A 15,250-nucleotide genomic window follows, 5' to 3' on the forward strand; every position below is an offset into this window, starting at 1 on the left:
TCAATTAAGAAACTAGTGGAAGAATGGCTTACCACCCCCAAAAAAATTCAAAAGCACAACAAATGTATCGTGACGACCTAAACATATTCCTTACCATGTAAAAACAGCCTTCAAGCCGTGCACTTTTGTACTTAAGTACGGAAATACAGTACTTATTTCTTTTACTTACTAAGTACATTACTAAGCACTTAAGCATCGGAAATACAAGTACTAAATACTTAAGTACAATTTAATTCTACGGCTTAGTAGTGATACTGAATTACAATTTTGGTTGAGTAGCTGGTACTTATACTTAAATTCTTTTTTGGAGTACCTGACCTAACGCTCCAAAAGCCTTGGTCATAGAAAAACACATTGTGTCCACACCACTCTTTATTTAGGCACCACTTTTGTGCTGGTCAAAACAAGAAGCTTTGTTGAATCCAGGAATAAAAATTTTATCAGAGAAGAAGAAAAAATAAATTTTCCTTCACTTTGCTTAAACTAGTGAATTTTCTAATGTACTTAATATATGATCTGTTTAATATATGGTGTAATAAATAATATTTAATACTTACAGGAATTATCATAATTCCTGGTTTCTAAAAAATGTGATTACAAAAATCAGTGAACAGGCTTGCAGTTTTTGTCCCCCTTTTGTGCGACAAAAGCCCACCTTGTCGCACTTTTTAGATTGAAAACACTCTTTCGGCTCTCGCATTTCCTTATCTTTTGGCAACACTGGAAGAAGCGGAGAATTTGAAATAAAAAAATTAGCCTTTTTCGTCTTAAGGCTGCAAAATCAGAGAAGATGTCTTATCAACCGTAATCAGCTCGTAAATACCAAAAAAGTAATGAATATTGTTCGTAAAATTTGTTTTGTATGATAATGATTCGTCTCCAGGAAGATGTTTACTTGGCCTATCTGATCAGTAAGTAGGCTATTTATTTAAGCCTTGCCTATATATTCTGTAAGAGAGAAAGTGGGAGGAGGTAACTACTAAAGTGCAGCTTGGTAAATATAAAATTTTTTGTATAGGTTTTCTAGTGAAAAGATAGCCCAAATACAGCTCTTCATGCACCATTTGATGCTGATTCCAAATTTGGGCTAACAATTGCTGGTTAATGCCCTTACAAATGTGCAAAAATGTCAATGCCCAATTACAAATGCCCTTAGAAATGTGCACCACCCCTCATATGGTCATAAGAAATTGCAGACTATAGGCTAGTTGGTACAATACTTAGCTAAAAATATAATTTTGTAAATATCTTGATTAATGGAGTATTCAGAGAGCTAAGAAAGAAACTTAGCCTACCTTTAGCACCAGAATTTCATCCTGAATCCAAATATGACATCTGTTCCTATTGCATATTTAATTTTGACCTAACCTATGCATTCTAACCTTATGCATATGTAGGCATATAGCCTGTATTATATATTTCCCATGCATTTATTGGTTCTTTAATTTGTCACTGTTAAAGCCAATTTACTGGTAAATTTGCTTTAAAAATATTGGTACTAACACAGGTAGGCCTATATGAGTCATATCTAAAATAAGAGAAAAAGGTACCATCTTTGAGGGGTTTGTAAAAGGTTTAAAGTTGAATTTGGGTAAAATTCTTGTTTAGTGACCTTTTGCTATCTCAGAAAGGGGTTAGGTTAAGAAAATTAAACTTTCAGGGATGGGTCTACAGGCTAAAGTATGTCATTGGAAGATATTTTGAAGTACCTACTTCCACTCCCTCTCCCTCTAGAGGGTCCTGAGCTTTGATGACCTTTAAAAATATGTTTGTTATAGAAGTGAAACCTTGCAAAATAGATCTTCTGCTTGAATGAAGAACAACAAAATTGTTCACAACTTTGCTCAGTCACAATTTATTGTGTTTTAAAGATATGCAAATAATTTCCTAAATTAAAAAAAAAAAAACATTGATATGGCTCAGAATTCTACTCAAATAACAGGATTTCCATTTTCAGACCTAAAGGCAGAGACAAAGCAATTGGTAACTGAAAATTAAGGTAAAATGTTGTTTTGTCAAAATTTCAATAGGCATAGACTTGTCATGTAGGTGAATTTTAGGGCCCTCTAAAGGGAGAAGGAGTGGAGGTGGGTACTTTAAAATACCTTCCTGGGATATACTTTAGCCTGTAGACCCATCCCTGAAAGTTTCATTTTCCTAACCTAACCCCTTTCCAAGATAGCAAGAAGCCACTAACAAGAATTTGACCAGAATTTGCAGCAGAAACAAATATCATATTTGATTGAGGATTAAATTCTGATTGTAAATGTAACTTTTTTTCTTAGCTATCTGAGTGCTCTGTAAATCAAGATACCATTTTTCAAAAACAATTTTTGTTTCCTCCTAGGCTAATTTGGTAGGCATAGCACAGCCTAGATAAAATATGAACATGTCAATTGATGCACCTTCTAACACTCCTTCAAAATATTCAAATGGTAAAGTGCTAGCCAATGTGTTTACAGTTTTTTTGGTAGGTACTGAGCCTGGTATACATAGCTACTACTCTTAGCAAGTCACCACAGCACCAAGGCCAATGCAGCTATGTATGCTTCTCCTACATCTCAATCTATTCAGAGGCTTGCTCCTTACACCCTCCCATGAATTTCCCATTTTCCTTAAATCTTTCTTTGTAACATCCTCCCAGCTCAACCACAGACAATTTGCTTTCCATGCAGCCCTAGACAGCTGGTGAGAAGGAGTAATATTTGGTTATCTGCAGAATATGCACTAGCCATCTCCACCTTCCTCTTGCTGTAGCCCTAGAAAGTGGGATGAAACCAAACCTTTTGTACAGCCTATTGTTTAAATGCTATCAGTCAGTTGAGTACCCAGAAGAATCTGGAGGGAATGTTTTTGGAAAATGTCTAGTAACTCTTCCTCTTTTCTTTGGAGCAGCCTTGCTTCAGAACTGTAATTGACAACTATCATCACTGTAGCTTCCAAATTTGTAATCTTGGTTTGTAAACTAATCTTCCTATTTGTCCAAACTTTATTCAACTAGGAAAAAACAACCTGAGTCTTGGCTATTCCAATTTTAACATCTTCATAGCACCTACCATCTTTACTAGCAATACTACCAAGGTAGGTGAAGCTGTCCACTTATCAATATTTTTTTTACCCAATGTTTTTTTCATCTTCACTTATTCCTAGCCTTAGAGACTTAGTTTTCTTAACATTAATTTTCAGACCTGCTCTAGTACCCTGAACTTTTAAAACTTCTAAAAGATCATTTACTGAACAGAAGAGTTTAAAACAAAAGTTTGAGACAAGAGGTAGACATGAAAATCTAAATTGGCTGTTAGACCATGGATGTTTTTGGTAATGAGGCTTGAAAACACATTGCAAGAATTAAAAGTGCTTTTGTTGCAATATATACTTGAAAAGAACTTGTGCAAGTTAGCTTGCACTTAATGAAGATAAGTTTAAAGCCTTGATTACAACTACCTCAAGACTTGACTATGCATAGAACTACACCAAATGCACTAATTGCCTTAATTAATTTATTACCTTAATTTCCACTGCAAGAGTGATTAAGATGTATTTCGGTCTATATTGGTGATTCATTGGGAAACTCAGCTCATATTTCCATGGTTTGTTGCTCCATTTTGCCTCTAATTCTCATTTGAATGTTGCTATAGCTGCAAAAGGTGCTCTATCTTCATTGAGTCCATTCCATTCATTAAGTACTCATTAAACATTTTTTTTTGTATGTATCCTGGTGTTCACAGTCTGCTTACAAAGTTACTTTCAAAATTCTTTGTGTTTGCTGGGTTGAAATATTTTTTCATACAATGTCTAAATACAAAATATCTAGTTTGAAATATTTGTCTTACAATCAATCTGTAGAGCCTTATGATAATTTTCTTTGCATTTCTTGAAATAGTGCATTTAAGCTGTCATGTATTAGTGTTTGATACTATATGTTGCCAGTGGTCATGGAATTTTAATTGTTTGTCTATGTCAACTCTTTAATTTCTTTCATCTGAGCTGCTTTTCAGCAGTATGTGGGATTCTAACTTGGAGTTAGACATGGTGTAGGGGTGACATGGATAAAGGTTGCCAAGATGGAGGACACTGGGTTTAGATATGTGAAAGTCCAGCAGCCCATGCTTGAACTTTGGATATGTCTGATTATATACTAAATCTGATAGCAGGTCCAAATATTTTTGAATCGTCAGTGTAAAGAGTTTTATTATTTTCTGTTTCATCAATCATGCCATTTATGTAAATAAGAAAAAGAATAGGGTCAAATACAGTACCTTGTAGCACACCACTAAGCACCTCATTTTAATTTGAGAAGACCTTCTCAAATTTACAGGAAAAGAGTGTTTGAGGGGAAATCCACTGCCCACTCAACAATATCTGTTCAGATACCTGTTAGTCGAAAGTTTCAATTTAAGCTGTTTATGAGGGCCCTTATCAAAAGCCTTAGCCAGGTCTTGAAGAATCAAGCCCACTAGGATATTGTTGTCAAGAAGGCTGATAATACTGTTAATGACTCAAGAAGTTTAGTCTCAATGGATTTTGTACAGGAAACTTTGCTGGTTAAGAGATAAAAGATTATTTATCTCTCATCCTTTCATGCCTGCATAATGGAATTTAAGGCAAGGTAAGATAGACCAGGAGATAAGATTTTACAAATTGGTCGGGAATTTTGGCAGTAGCAGATGTTGGTCTTATAGTGTGGTAGATCTCAGTTTTTGTGCAATCACCTTTCTTCAATACTGTGTCATGCATGTTGCTTTTCATTTTGAGGAGATTTTATTGAGTTGCAGGGACTTTTGGAAGGTATAAGATAGAGGAAAAGTAAGTTCTCAAGTACCTCAGATGAGTATTGTCATGACCAAAAAATTATTGGTATCCATAGCTTCAAGTTGTTTCTGGACTGCTTACAGAGAAAGCAATATAGATGACATTGGCTTTCATGTTATGGTACAAGTAGGTGGTAGAGGTCTTTCTGGCTCAATAGTAAAAGCAGATGCAAACTTGTTCATTGAGTAGTTCTGTAATCTTTTATGGGGTCCCTTGCTCCATCTCTATCTGATGATTGTATTAGATATATTGATTTTATTTAGTGATTACGGTCTGATGGATAATCCCAAAATTGTTTTGGGGTTCTTTTACTATTAGTAGCAAGTTTGGACTCAATCTGTAAGATTTCATAGTTAATAAGTCTAAACTAATAAGCCACTGAGTATGGCTGATTTCACCTATGAAGTTTTGGTGGTTGTGCTTCTGTTCCAAACTAAAATTACTAAGTTACTCACTGGTCTGATGAGTTTTACAACTGAGTGGCATAAAACCAATTATCCAAACATAAATTTAAAGGTTGAAAACACTGAGCAGTGCCAAATTTCTTTGCACCTAAGAGACCACAACCAGTAATATTTGATGGTTTCAGCTTTGACTTAAAAAAAAGAAAGTTCTCTATAGGCTGTTTCAGCTATATGCTAGAATCCAGATCAGTCTAAGGAGGCTCACAAGAAAAATGGAATCAGCTGGCAGGGTTAAATGAGAAACTGCAGCCAGTTAATACAATTGTACTACCAATGTTGACAGACTAGCACCACCTTATCATGCTTCTGAGTTGACTAATAGTATCTTATTTTGTCTGTTAATGGGGTTTCTTTGTCTAATGCTGCCCTTTCCTTTGCATTCTTTTCTTAATTTTTCCTCTGCAATACCTTATTCATCTGGTTTTTCCTCCTTGTCACTTTATAGTGCTGTAGTTGAAAATATTAATAGTTTGTCAGTGCCTCAGTTTTTTTTCAATCCTCAGTTTTATAGATTATGAATGAGCGTTTGATTCAGCTGATAGAAGAGCTTTAGCAAAGGCCTTATCCTCTTATGGTAAACCTGACAGGTGCATTAAAGTGATTAGTGCTATGTACAAGAATACCATTGTTATAGTTAAGGTAGGTAATGAGGTTAGTAGCTGGTTTTGTATTAAATCACGAGTTAAGCAAGGTTGAATTCTATTCCCATGTATATAAATCATTTTGATGGGCTTTGTCTTAAGCAGTACGGTAAAGGCAATGGGAGAAAACAGAATCAAATGAGGAATAAAAACTTTTTTGGGTGTAGATTATGCCAATGATATAAGCATCCTAGGCGAAAGTGTTAAAAAAAAATGAATGAATTTATAGAGGTTTTACAAGTTCAGAGTGCAAGAATAGGTTTTACAATTTCAGAGGGCAAGAATAGATTTGAAAATTAATGTTAAGCTGACTAAGTCGTTAAGGCTAAGAATAGGTGAAGATAGAAATGTGATGCTGGGTAACCAGAAGATTGATCAAGTTTACAGCTTTACTTACTTTGTCAATATTATTAGTAAAGATAGTGGGTGCAGTGAAATTTTTTTAAAGTAGAATAGCCTAACCAAGGCCCAAGGTGTTTTTTCCACAGTTGAAAAAAGCTGTGAAGAATAGGAATATAAGTCTGCAAAGTAATTTTAGAATGTTGGAAGCTACAGGGATGACTTTGGTCAATTATGGCTCTGAAGCATGGGTGTTCCAAAAAACGGAAGAACACTTATAAGATTTCTCTGAGAAAAATTGTCTGTGGATTGTTTTGGTTACTCAACTGGTTGACCATGTTTCAAACAGTAGGCTGTGCAGAAAGTATGGTTCAATCCCATTTTCAAGGGTAGGATGAAGAAAGAGTGAGAGGGCTAGGTCATCTTTTGCAGATGAAGGACGACAGATTGCCAAATAGTGTCCTTGTTTGCCAACTATCTAAAGCCAAACAAAAATCAGGTGTTCAGTTGGGAGGGAGGAGGATGTTGTAAGGAAAGATTTAAGGGAAATGGAAACTTTCGAGGAGGGTGTAAAGAGAGACTTTCACAGTCCGTGGCGCTGAATTAGCGCTTTACGTCAGGTATTACAGTCAGATACAACTTATCAAATAAAAAAAAGAGAAAAACATGAACTTGAAAAAATTCAAAACAGTACATTAAGTCAAACACTTAAAATTAAAAAGAATTAAAAAAGCAAAATCATCAAAGATAAAGGGCAAATCAGTAAACTTAACAATTAAATTACAAAAACATTGCAGTAAATAAAAAAAAAGAATAAGAACGGCAATAGAGGAAAAGGGGAATTTGGCAAGTACATATTCACAAATTATTATAAGGTGTTCCAGAATAAAGGGTATAAAACTTGTACGAAACCTTTCTGTAACAGCATGGATCAGAGAGTAAGTTGGGATTGCTAAGGAGGCTGACCAGGGGAGTCGGATTCTAATGGGATTGTGAAAATCAGGGAGTAAGTCCTCAGTACAGGGATTGGAAATGACTGATTTAGCAAAAAGCAGGCAAATTTTTTCCCTCCTTTCTTTTAAGGTGGTAATGCGCGCAGCTTTAAGGAGGAAGGAGTATGGAATTTTGCCTTCTTTTTTAAATGATCCTGAGTGAACGCTTTTGGACTGACTCGATTTTGTCACTAAGTTCATTTGAAAGTTGCGAATGCCAGACCGGACATGCATATTCCAATAATGGCCTGATAAAGGATAAGTAAACACGGAGGGAATGTATCTTAGGACAATTAAATTTGTTTATTAGCTTAAAAATGGATAGTGAAACATTTGCTTGTTTAACAATGTTGGAAACATGTGTGTCCCTCTTAAGATCATTAGAAATTGTGAAACCAAGAAGCTTAACATGTTTCACTAGCATTTCGCTTGGGATCGGATCGCAAAAAGTAGGAGTAGATTTCAAAAAGTTGATTGTCATTATTTGTGATTTAGTGGGATTTACTGTCATATTTAGATTCTTAGATTCATCCGAACATTGGGTTAGGATTTCAACGGGGTCACTTTTAATATTCCTATGACATACTTCAAGGATCGACAAGTCATCCTCATATTTCCATCTTTGGGGGAATTCCTTGCCAATTTCGTTAATCATGACAAGAAATAATAGTGGTCCCAATAAGGTTCCTTGAGGTATTCCACAGTACCTAGGGAGGGGGTTAGAGAAGGTATTTTTGTATTTTACAACTTGTGATCTGTCTGAAAGGAACGATATAACAATATTTACTAAAAGTGGGTCAATTTCAAAGTTATCATGTAGTAAACGAATTAGGATAGTGTGGTCAACTAAGTCAAATGCTTTTTGGAAATCGACTAAAACCAGGTTTAGCCAAACATTTGGTTTCTCTAGTTCACTTAGGATCGTGTGAATCAAGTGTACAAGGTAATGGGTGGTGAGGTTTTTCTTAAATTACTAACCTGTCGGATGTCAATGCGTGGTATAATTTTAATTTTAAGCCAGTCACAAAGGAACCCTTTGTAGAGCTTAAAAAACTGGAGTGAGTGTGATAGGACGCATGTTGGTTATAGTCAGACTGGAAGATTTCTTTGGGATGGGTGTTATAAAACCTAGTTTCCAGCAACTTGGGAATTTACCAGATTTTGTAATTTGGTTAAAAATATCAGATAAAGGTCCAGCAATTGTGTCTGAAAAGACTTTAATCAAGTCAATTGGGATGTCTAATGGGCAAGTACCTGATTTTTTGAGCTTTTGGATTTTATATAACATCAGAGGGAGAAATTTGGGGGAAAGAGGTGGAGGGAGGAATAGTTTGACCTGAGCCAGTGAAAGGGGGGAGACTTTGTACTATGGACGCAAGATGCAGGTTCAAATCGTTAGCTATCTTGTAAGGGGGCTCAGGGAGATGAAAATTAACTTCAACAGGGTTTTCTCCGCAAATCCCTTTAATTTTCCTGTACCATTGTTTGGGTTTGTTAGAATACAAATCCTTAACCTTACTATTTTAATACCCAGAAGCTGCCTTTCTCAATTTTCTCTTCAGGAACTTTCTTAGATCATTAGCCTGTGTGATATGTCCTTGCTTGAACAAATTTTTTTCCTTATTAGTTTTTTAAAAGTCGCAGTAATGTAAGGTTTATCTCTTATGATTGGTGGGAGAGGTCAAAGGGTGGGGACTTTCTGGGGGTTCGGTCTTTGAGGTCGGGATCTTAAAGGTTGAAAAGGCGGGGGAATATATCTTGGAAACAGGGGGTCGTCATGGTTCTATGGCCAAACCCGATACACAGGAGGGTTCTTCTCTCTGATAGGGTAATGTGCTGGAAATGCTTAAGAAGAAAGTGATATGGGAGTTTACCTTGACCACAGATAATTCTTAATGCTGGACTGACTCTGTTGAATAAGATTGGGAAGTAGTGAAGCCAAAATGCCAAACCGGGCAAGAATATTCAAGAAAAGGGCGGATGAAAATTGTATAGATTCTAATAGGTGGATTGCAGGGCAAGAAAACTTGAAGAAAATTTAAGCATAGAAAATGCCAAATTAGCTTGCTTTGTGATGTTAGTAACATGGACCTTCCCCTTCAGATTGCTCTAGATAGTGATACTAAGAAGTTTGCACTGCTGGACGAACATCTCGGGAGGGATTGGTTGCTTGAACGCAGGTGTACTCTTCAAGAAACTGATAGTCATGATATTTGACTTTTTGGTATTCAGATTCATGTTGGCCTGTGCAATGTCACTGGAAATATCTTCCATGATTTCCATTTTTCCATAACATTTTTCCGGTAAAGGACATGTTGTCGACAAATTTTCAGCAGTCAGTGTGTTCAGTAGCAAGTCCATTTATTATAATCAGGAACAGGAGCAGGCGAAGGAGGGTGCCCTGGGAAAAACCACAGTAAACTGGAAGGAGATCTGAATAGACATTTTTATGCTTTACATATTGAGTTCTACTGGAAAGGAAAGACACTATTATTCTAACAAGGTTTGGGTTAACATGAAATTCTTTTAGGAGTTTTCCAACTAAAACATTGTGGTTAATCAGATTAAAAGCTTTTTGGAGGTCTATTAGAAGTAGATTTAGCCAAACATCAGGGTTTTCCAAATTCTTATATATTGTATCCAGTAAGCTTACAAGATAATGAGTAGTAGAAAGGCCACATTGATTACCAAATTGCTTTGGGTTAATTAAGTTCTTCAAATTTTTTTATTTGAGCCAATCAGTAAGAAAGATTTCACATAATTTCGAAAAGAGTGAAGTGACCGTAAAAAGTTGAACCCCATTGAAACCCTCTCAGTGCCCTTCTTCTGAATCGGCGTCACGAATCTCTGCTTGCAGGTGTCAGGGTAGCATCCACTTTCTGTGATCATGCAGAAAATATCTGCCAGTGGTAAGGACAGCTTGTCAGCAAAGGCTTTGACAAGTACAATTGGAATATCAGATGGGCATGGGCTTGTCCTTTTTAGGTTATTTATCTTCCTCTTGATATCCTTTGGTGATTTATGGGGAAGGTTTTCACTCTGACTATGGGGAATAGACTCAAGAGTCTCTGCAGAAAGTGGAGGTATTTGTTGAGATCATTAGCAGTTTTAATACTAGGCTCATCAAGCTGGAAATCAACATTACTAATTTGCTTCCCCGAAAGTTTTTTTTAACTAGATCATACCACTTCTTGGGGTTATAATTAAAAACATCCTTCATAGTATTTTTATATTACGTGGCAGCTGTTTTTAGAATTTTTTTTTATCATTTTACGCATATAGTTGGCTTCATCGTTTTTACCATTACTAAGTAAACGGATTTTTTCTTTGATCTTGGCTTTTAGAAATTCATTAACGAAGGGTTTATCATTTGATAACTTTTTAGTTTTCTTTTCGGGAAAACATTTTCCATAATTATCAGATAGCTTCCTTTGAAAGATTTGAACTTTAGAATTGACATCAGGAGTAGCTAGGACCTCAGGCCAGCGCTCTTCAGAAATCCAGGAACCGACACTGAGAATACCTTTGTCAGTTAGTGGGCGATGCAGCATTTCAGTGACATTGTATTCAACCTTGATTTGATCAGTGGTTGAATTCTGAGAATATAATGGTAGCTCCCTCCTAAAGGTGGTAAGGCTTCTGGTTGACTGTAGAATGGTTGGAGATGATTATGGTACTGAAGTAGAACTATTGACCAGTGTAAGGTGCCTTCAGACTAGTGCTAATTCTTCTGCTCCTGGAAAAACACCACTAGTGATTTTCACTGTTTTGAGCTTTCATCAAAAAAAAAAAGAATCCAGAAGTCATTTCACTTATGTGCTATCATCCAGTTCCACCCAGATTAGTATGAAAAGGGTCACCAGAAATACAGGGAATTAGTTGGTGAGATTAAAATACAAATTGTAGCTAGTGAGTCTAATATATTAGTAGTTTGAAAAATGATTGTGGGGCACTACCAATGAATACAAAATAGCACCACTTTACCATGACTAAGTAAATCTCAGACACATTTATATTGTTCATAATTGTGTTTCTTCATCTAATGTTGACCTTTCCTTTACTTCTATTATGAGTGTTTGCCCTTCAATAATTTGTTCACCTAGTATTTCCTCTTTGTTGTTCCATAGTGCTATCTAAAAGTATAAATAGTTTATCATTACCTGCTTATTCTAGACCTACCACCTCTTGAATACTTACTTTGGGATAAACGAATCTTCAATGTGGATAGCCTTCAAAACAAACTTCCAGAACTTAGCATTAATCTGATTACAGAAGAAGTAGATACTGCAACAATTATGGAAGCTATGGAAAAAATATTACCCAATCAACTTTATCATCTGATAAATGGAAACCAGTGGTTACCAACTCATCTTGAACTTACTGTGCAGTGGATGAGTGTGTTTATATGTGAAAGAAGTACTAAAGGTTAGTGTTTCTCATCTTAACCCTCTGGATGTAAAGGAGATTGAGTGTGTTTACGTAAATACGCAACAATATGGAACAATTGTGAAATAATACACTTCAATATATTTTGCATATGTTGCAAGGTCTCAAATATTACAGACATACTTTTATGACTTGTTCATAATTATTTATTTTGCCTCGCCTTACGGAAAATTCAACTTCATTTTTGAACAATGAGATGCGGAGTTTTCTTTGTGTGAAGCGTATTCAGGGAGGGTTAGGAGGTTTGAACCCCCTCCCCCCCGAAATGTTTCTCCTGCTCGTTAAAATAAAAACAAAAATGAAGGTAAACAAATTTTTGTGTGTTTTTTGAATATTTTTGAAGGATTATGGATATCAAACAGTTTGTGGTAACGAACTGTAGTAAGGAGCGACCCGGCTCAATAGTAAACGAAACTCTAAAAAACGGAATTTTGATGCTAAAATATACATAAAAAGAATTGGATTTTCATGCTGATTTTAAATATATAAGTTTCATCAAATGTAGTCTTTGTCATCAAAAGTTACGAGCCTGAGAAAATTTGCCTTATTTTGGAAAATAGGGGGAAACACCCCCTAAAAATCATAGAATCTTAACGAAATTCACACCATCGCATTCGGCGTATCAGAGAACCCTATAGCAAAAATTTCAAGCTCGTATCTACAAAAATGTGGAATTTCGTATTTTTTGCCAGAAGACAAATCACGGGTGCGTGTTTATTTGTTTGTTTTTTTTCTTTTCCCCAGGGGTCATCGTATCGACCAAGTGGTCCTAGAATGTCGCAAGAGGGCCCATTCTAACGGAAATGAAAAGTTCTAGTGCCCTTTTTAAGTGACCAAAAAATTTGGAGGGCACGTAGGCCCCCTCCCACGCTCATTTTTCTCCAAAGTCAACGGATCAAAATTTTGAGATAGCCACTTCGTTCCGCATTGTCAAAAACCATAATAACTATGTCTTTGGGAATGACTTATTCCCCCACAGTCCCTGGGGGAGGGGCTGCAAGTTACAAAATTCGACCAGTGTTTACATATAATAATGGTTATTGGGAAGTGTAGAGACGTTTTCAGGGGATTTTTTTGTTTTGAGGGTGGGGTTGAGGGGAGGGGGCTATGTGGGAGGATCTTTTCCTTGGAGAAATATGTCATGGGGGAACAGAAATTCAATGAAAAGGGCGCAGGATTTTCTAAAATCACTATAAAAAAAACAATGAAAAAATAAACATGGAAAAGTTTTTTCAATTGAAAGTAAGGAGTAGGATTAAAACTTAAACCGAACAGAGATTATTCCGCATATGAGGGGTGCTAAAAATACTTTAGTATAAAGAGCGAGGTATTTAGGAGGAGATAAATACCTCGCTCTTTATGCTATGTTTTTTTTTAGTAATTTTAACTATTTATTCTTCAGCCTTTCTGATTCAGGGGTCATTCTTAAAGAATTGCGACAAAACTTACGATTTAGTGAAAAGAGTGAGGTATTAACGAGGGTACAAACACCCTCATATACATAACAAAAATTTAAGAATATAAAAGTTTGTTACGTAAGTTAATTCTTAAGTTACGTGTATTTTTTACTTATAAAAACGTTCGTTAGAAATTAAAATTTATAGTTGCCTTTTTATGTAACCGAAAAATTGCGGGGCAACTAGGCCTCCTTCCCCACCCCTTATTTCTCAAAATCGTCTGATCAAAACTAAGAGAGAGCCCTTTAGCCAAAAAAGGAATTAATATGCAAATTTCATTTTAATAATTTATGTGTGGAGAGCCGAAATTAAACATGCATTAATTCAAAAACATTCAGAAATTAAATAAAAAAAACTAGTTTTTTAACTGAAAGTAAGGAGCGACTTTCAAACTTAAAACGAACAGAAATTACTCCGTATATGAAATGGGTTGTCCCCTCCGCAATCCCTCGCTCTTTACGCTAAAGTTTTACTCTTCGCCACAATTCTGCTTTTTAAAACAATTAAAGGCTTTAGCGTAAAGAGCGAGGGATTGCGGAGGGGACAACCCATTTCATATACGGAGTAATTTCTGTTCGTTTTAAGTTTTAATGTCGCTCCTTACTTTCAGTTAAAAAACTAGTTTTTTATTTAATTATACACAGAAGTCCCAGTGTTTTAGACTCTGTATCAACTGCGGCTGCTATGTTGTCTTTCTTAAAATTCTTGAAATTTTTAATTTTCTTGAAATTCTTTGGATTGATGGATCTACCTTTTGCAGTTTGATACTTTTTTCTGCTCTCTTTGAACACTAATACTCTTCTTTTACCAAGCTTTAATTTGGCCAACTTGTTTTAGAGACGATCAAGTTTCTAAACTATAACCAGGCGACTAGTCTAATTGTGAAGGAGTTGAAGAGAAAGTTTGAGGAAAATTGGCTGGGTATGTTAATGACAACCCAAAGTCTTTCTGGCGTCATGTCTCTCAAAAATGCCGCAACAAATGTTCAATCCCTGACACACTGCATAATAGGCTAGTCAACTTCTTGCTGATCCTGAGCTGAAAGTAAACCAACAATATTTCTTTATTTTTTCCTATGATTTCAGTACTGTTTCCCCCCTCCTCCTGTATATGATGTTTTGCTTGAGATGGAACCAGTTTCAATGAACTTTTCAGTAGCTCTAAAGGAACTTACATCCCTTAAGCCTAACATATCTACTAGTCCTGGCTGGTTTCATGCTTGTTTTATGCATGAATGCCCAGCAGTCTTGTCCCAAACACTTTCCTTCCTTTTTTATCTTATCATTGAATCTTTTCAGACTACCACTGGAATGATAAACTGCCCATCTCATCATATATTTAAGAGTGTAGGAAGGACCCTGATGAAAACTATCAAAATATAAGCATGACGCCGGTAATTCTTAAGGTTCTTGAAAGGATTGTCTATTCTGCAGTTATCCAGCATCTTGAAGTGAATAATCTCTTGCACAGTCCACAGCATGATTTTCGTTCTGGAAGATCTCTTGATATCAATCTTCTCGAATCATATGGCTACATCACTAAGTTACATGATCCAGATTTAGAGGTGTCTACTTTCATGATTCTGCTTGATTTTTGTAAGGCTTTCGACAAAGTTTGTCACAAGCGACTTACAATCAAGCTGCCTACAGTCAAACTTGAAGAGAAATCCTTGCTCTGGATCCTTGATTTCCTTCACCTGTGACCTCAGCCTGTTTGGCTATTTGATGGTTCTAGTAACCTATGTCTTTGGCAAACAGTTTTTGAATGTAGTTCCCCGAGGAAGTGTATTGAGTCCTATACACATTAAGGTCTTTGCTAATGATGCTTCTTCCACTATCAGCTGTAAACTAACACTCTACGCCGACGATCCTAAATCTTTCAGACCAGCCTCTTCATATGAAGATTACATCCTTTTACAGAATAATCTTCATCTCCTTGGTCAATGGTCTGACGCTTGGGTTCCTGAATTAAAATTTTGCCTATTTCCATATCATTCACCTTAGCAAAAGAAAATCATCTTTGTCATTTTTATTTTCCGTCTCTTCTATAAATTAAGATCTTGGAATCATTATTGACCATGAATTAAAATTCAGCATCCT

General features: G+C 35.9%; 1 protein-coding gene across 4 annotated transcripts in view; it reads left to right on the top strand.

Annotated features, from left to right (window-relative positions):
* Nucleotides 1-724: 724 nt before the first annotated feature.
* The window catches only part of LOC136033641 (cytochrome P450 315a1, mitochondrial-like), a 102,787-nt gene continuing 88,261 nt past the window's right edge, over nt 725-15,250 (top strand). For 3 of the 4 annotated variants that reach the window (XR_010618981.1, XM_065714453.1, XM_065714459.1), the window contains exon 1: nt 11,422-11,673. The gene's annotated coding sequence lies outside the window, so the exon portion shown is untranslated. Of the gene's footprint in view, nt 912-11,421; nt 11,674-15,250 lie in introns of those variants that run through there. The other variant, XM_065714452.1, reaches the window with a different exon arrangement.

This window comes from Artemia franciscana, chromosome 12, assembly GCF_032884065.1.
Source record: "Artemia franciscana chromosome 12, ASM3288406v1, whole genome shotgun sequence".
NCBI classification, from domain to species: Eukaryota; Metazoa; Arthropoda; class Branchiopoda; order Anostraca; family Artemiidae; genus Artemia; species Artemia franciscana.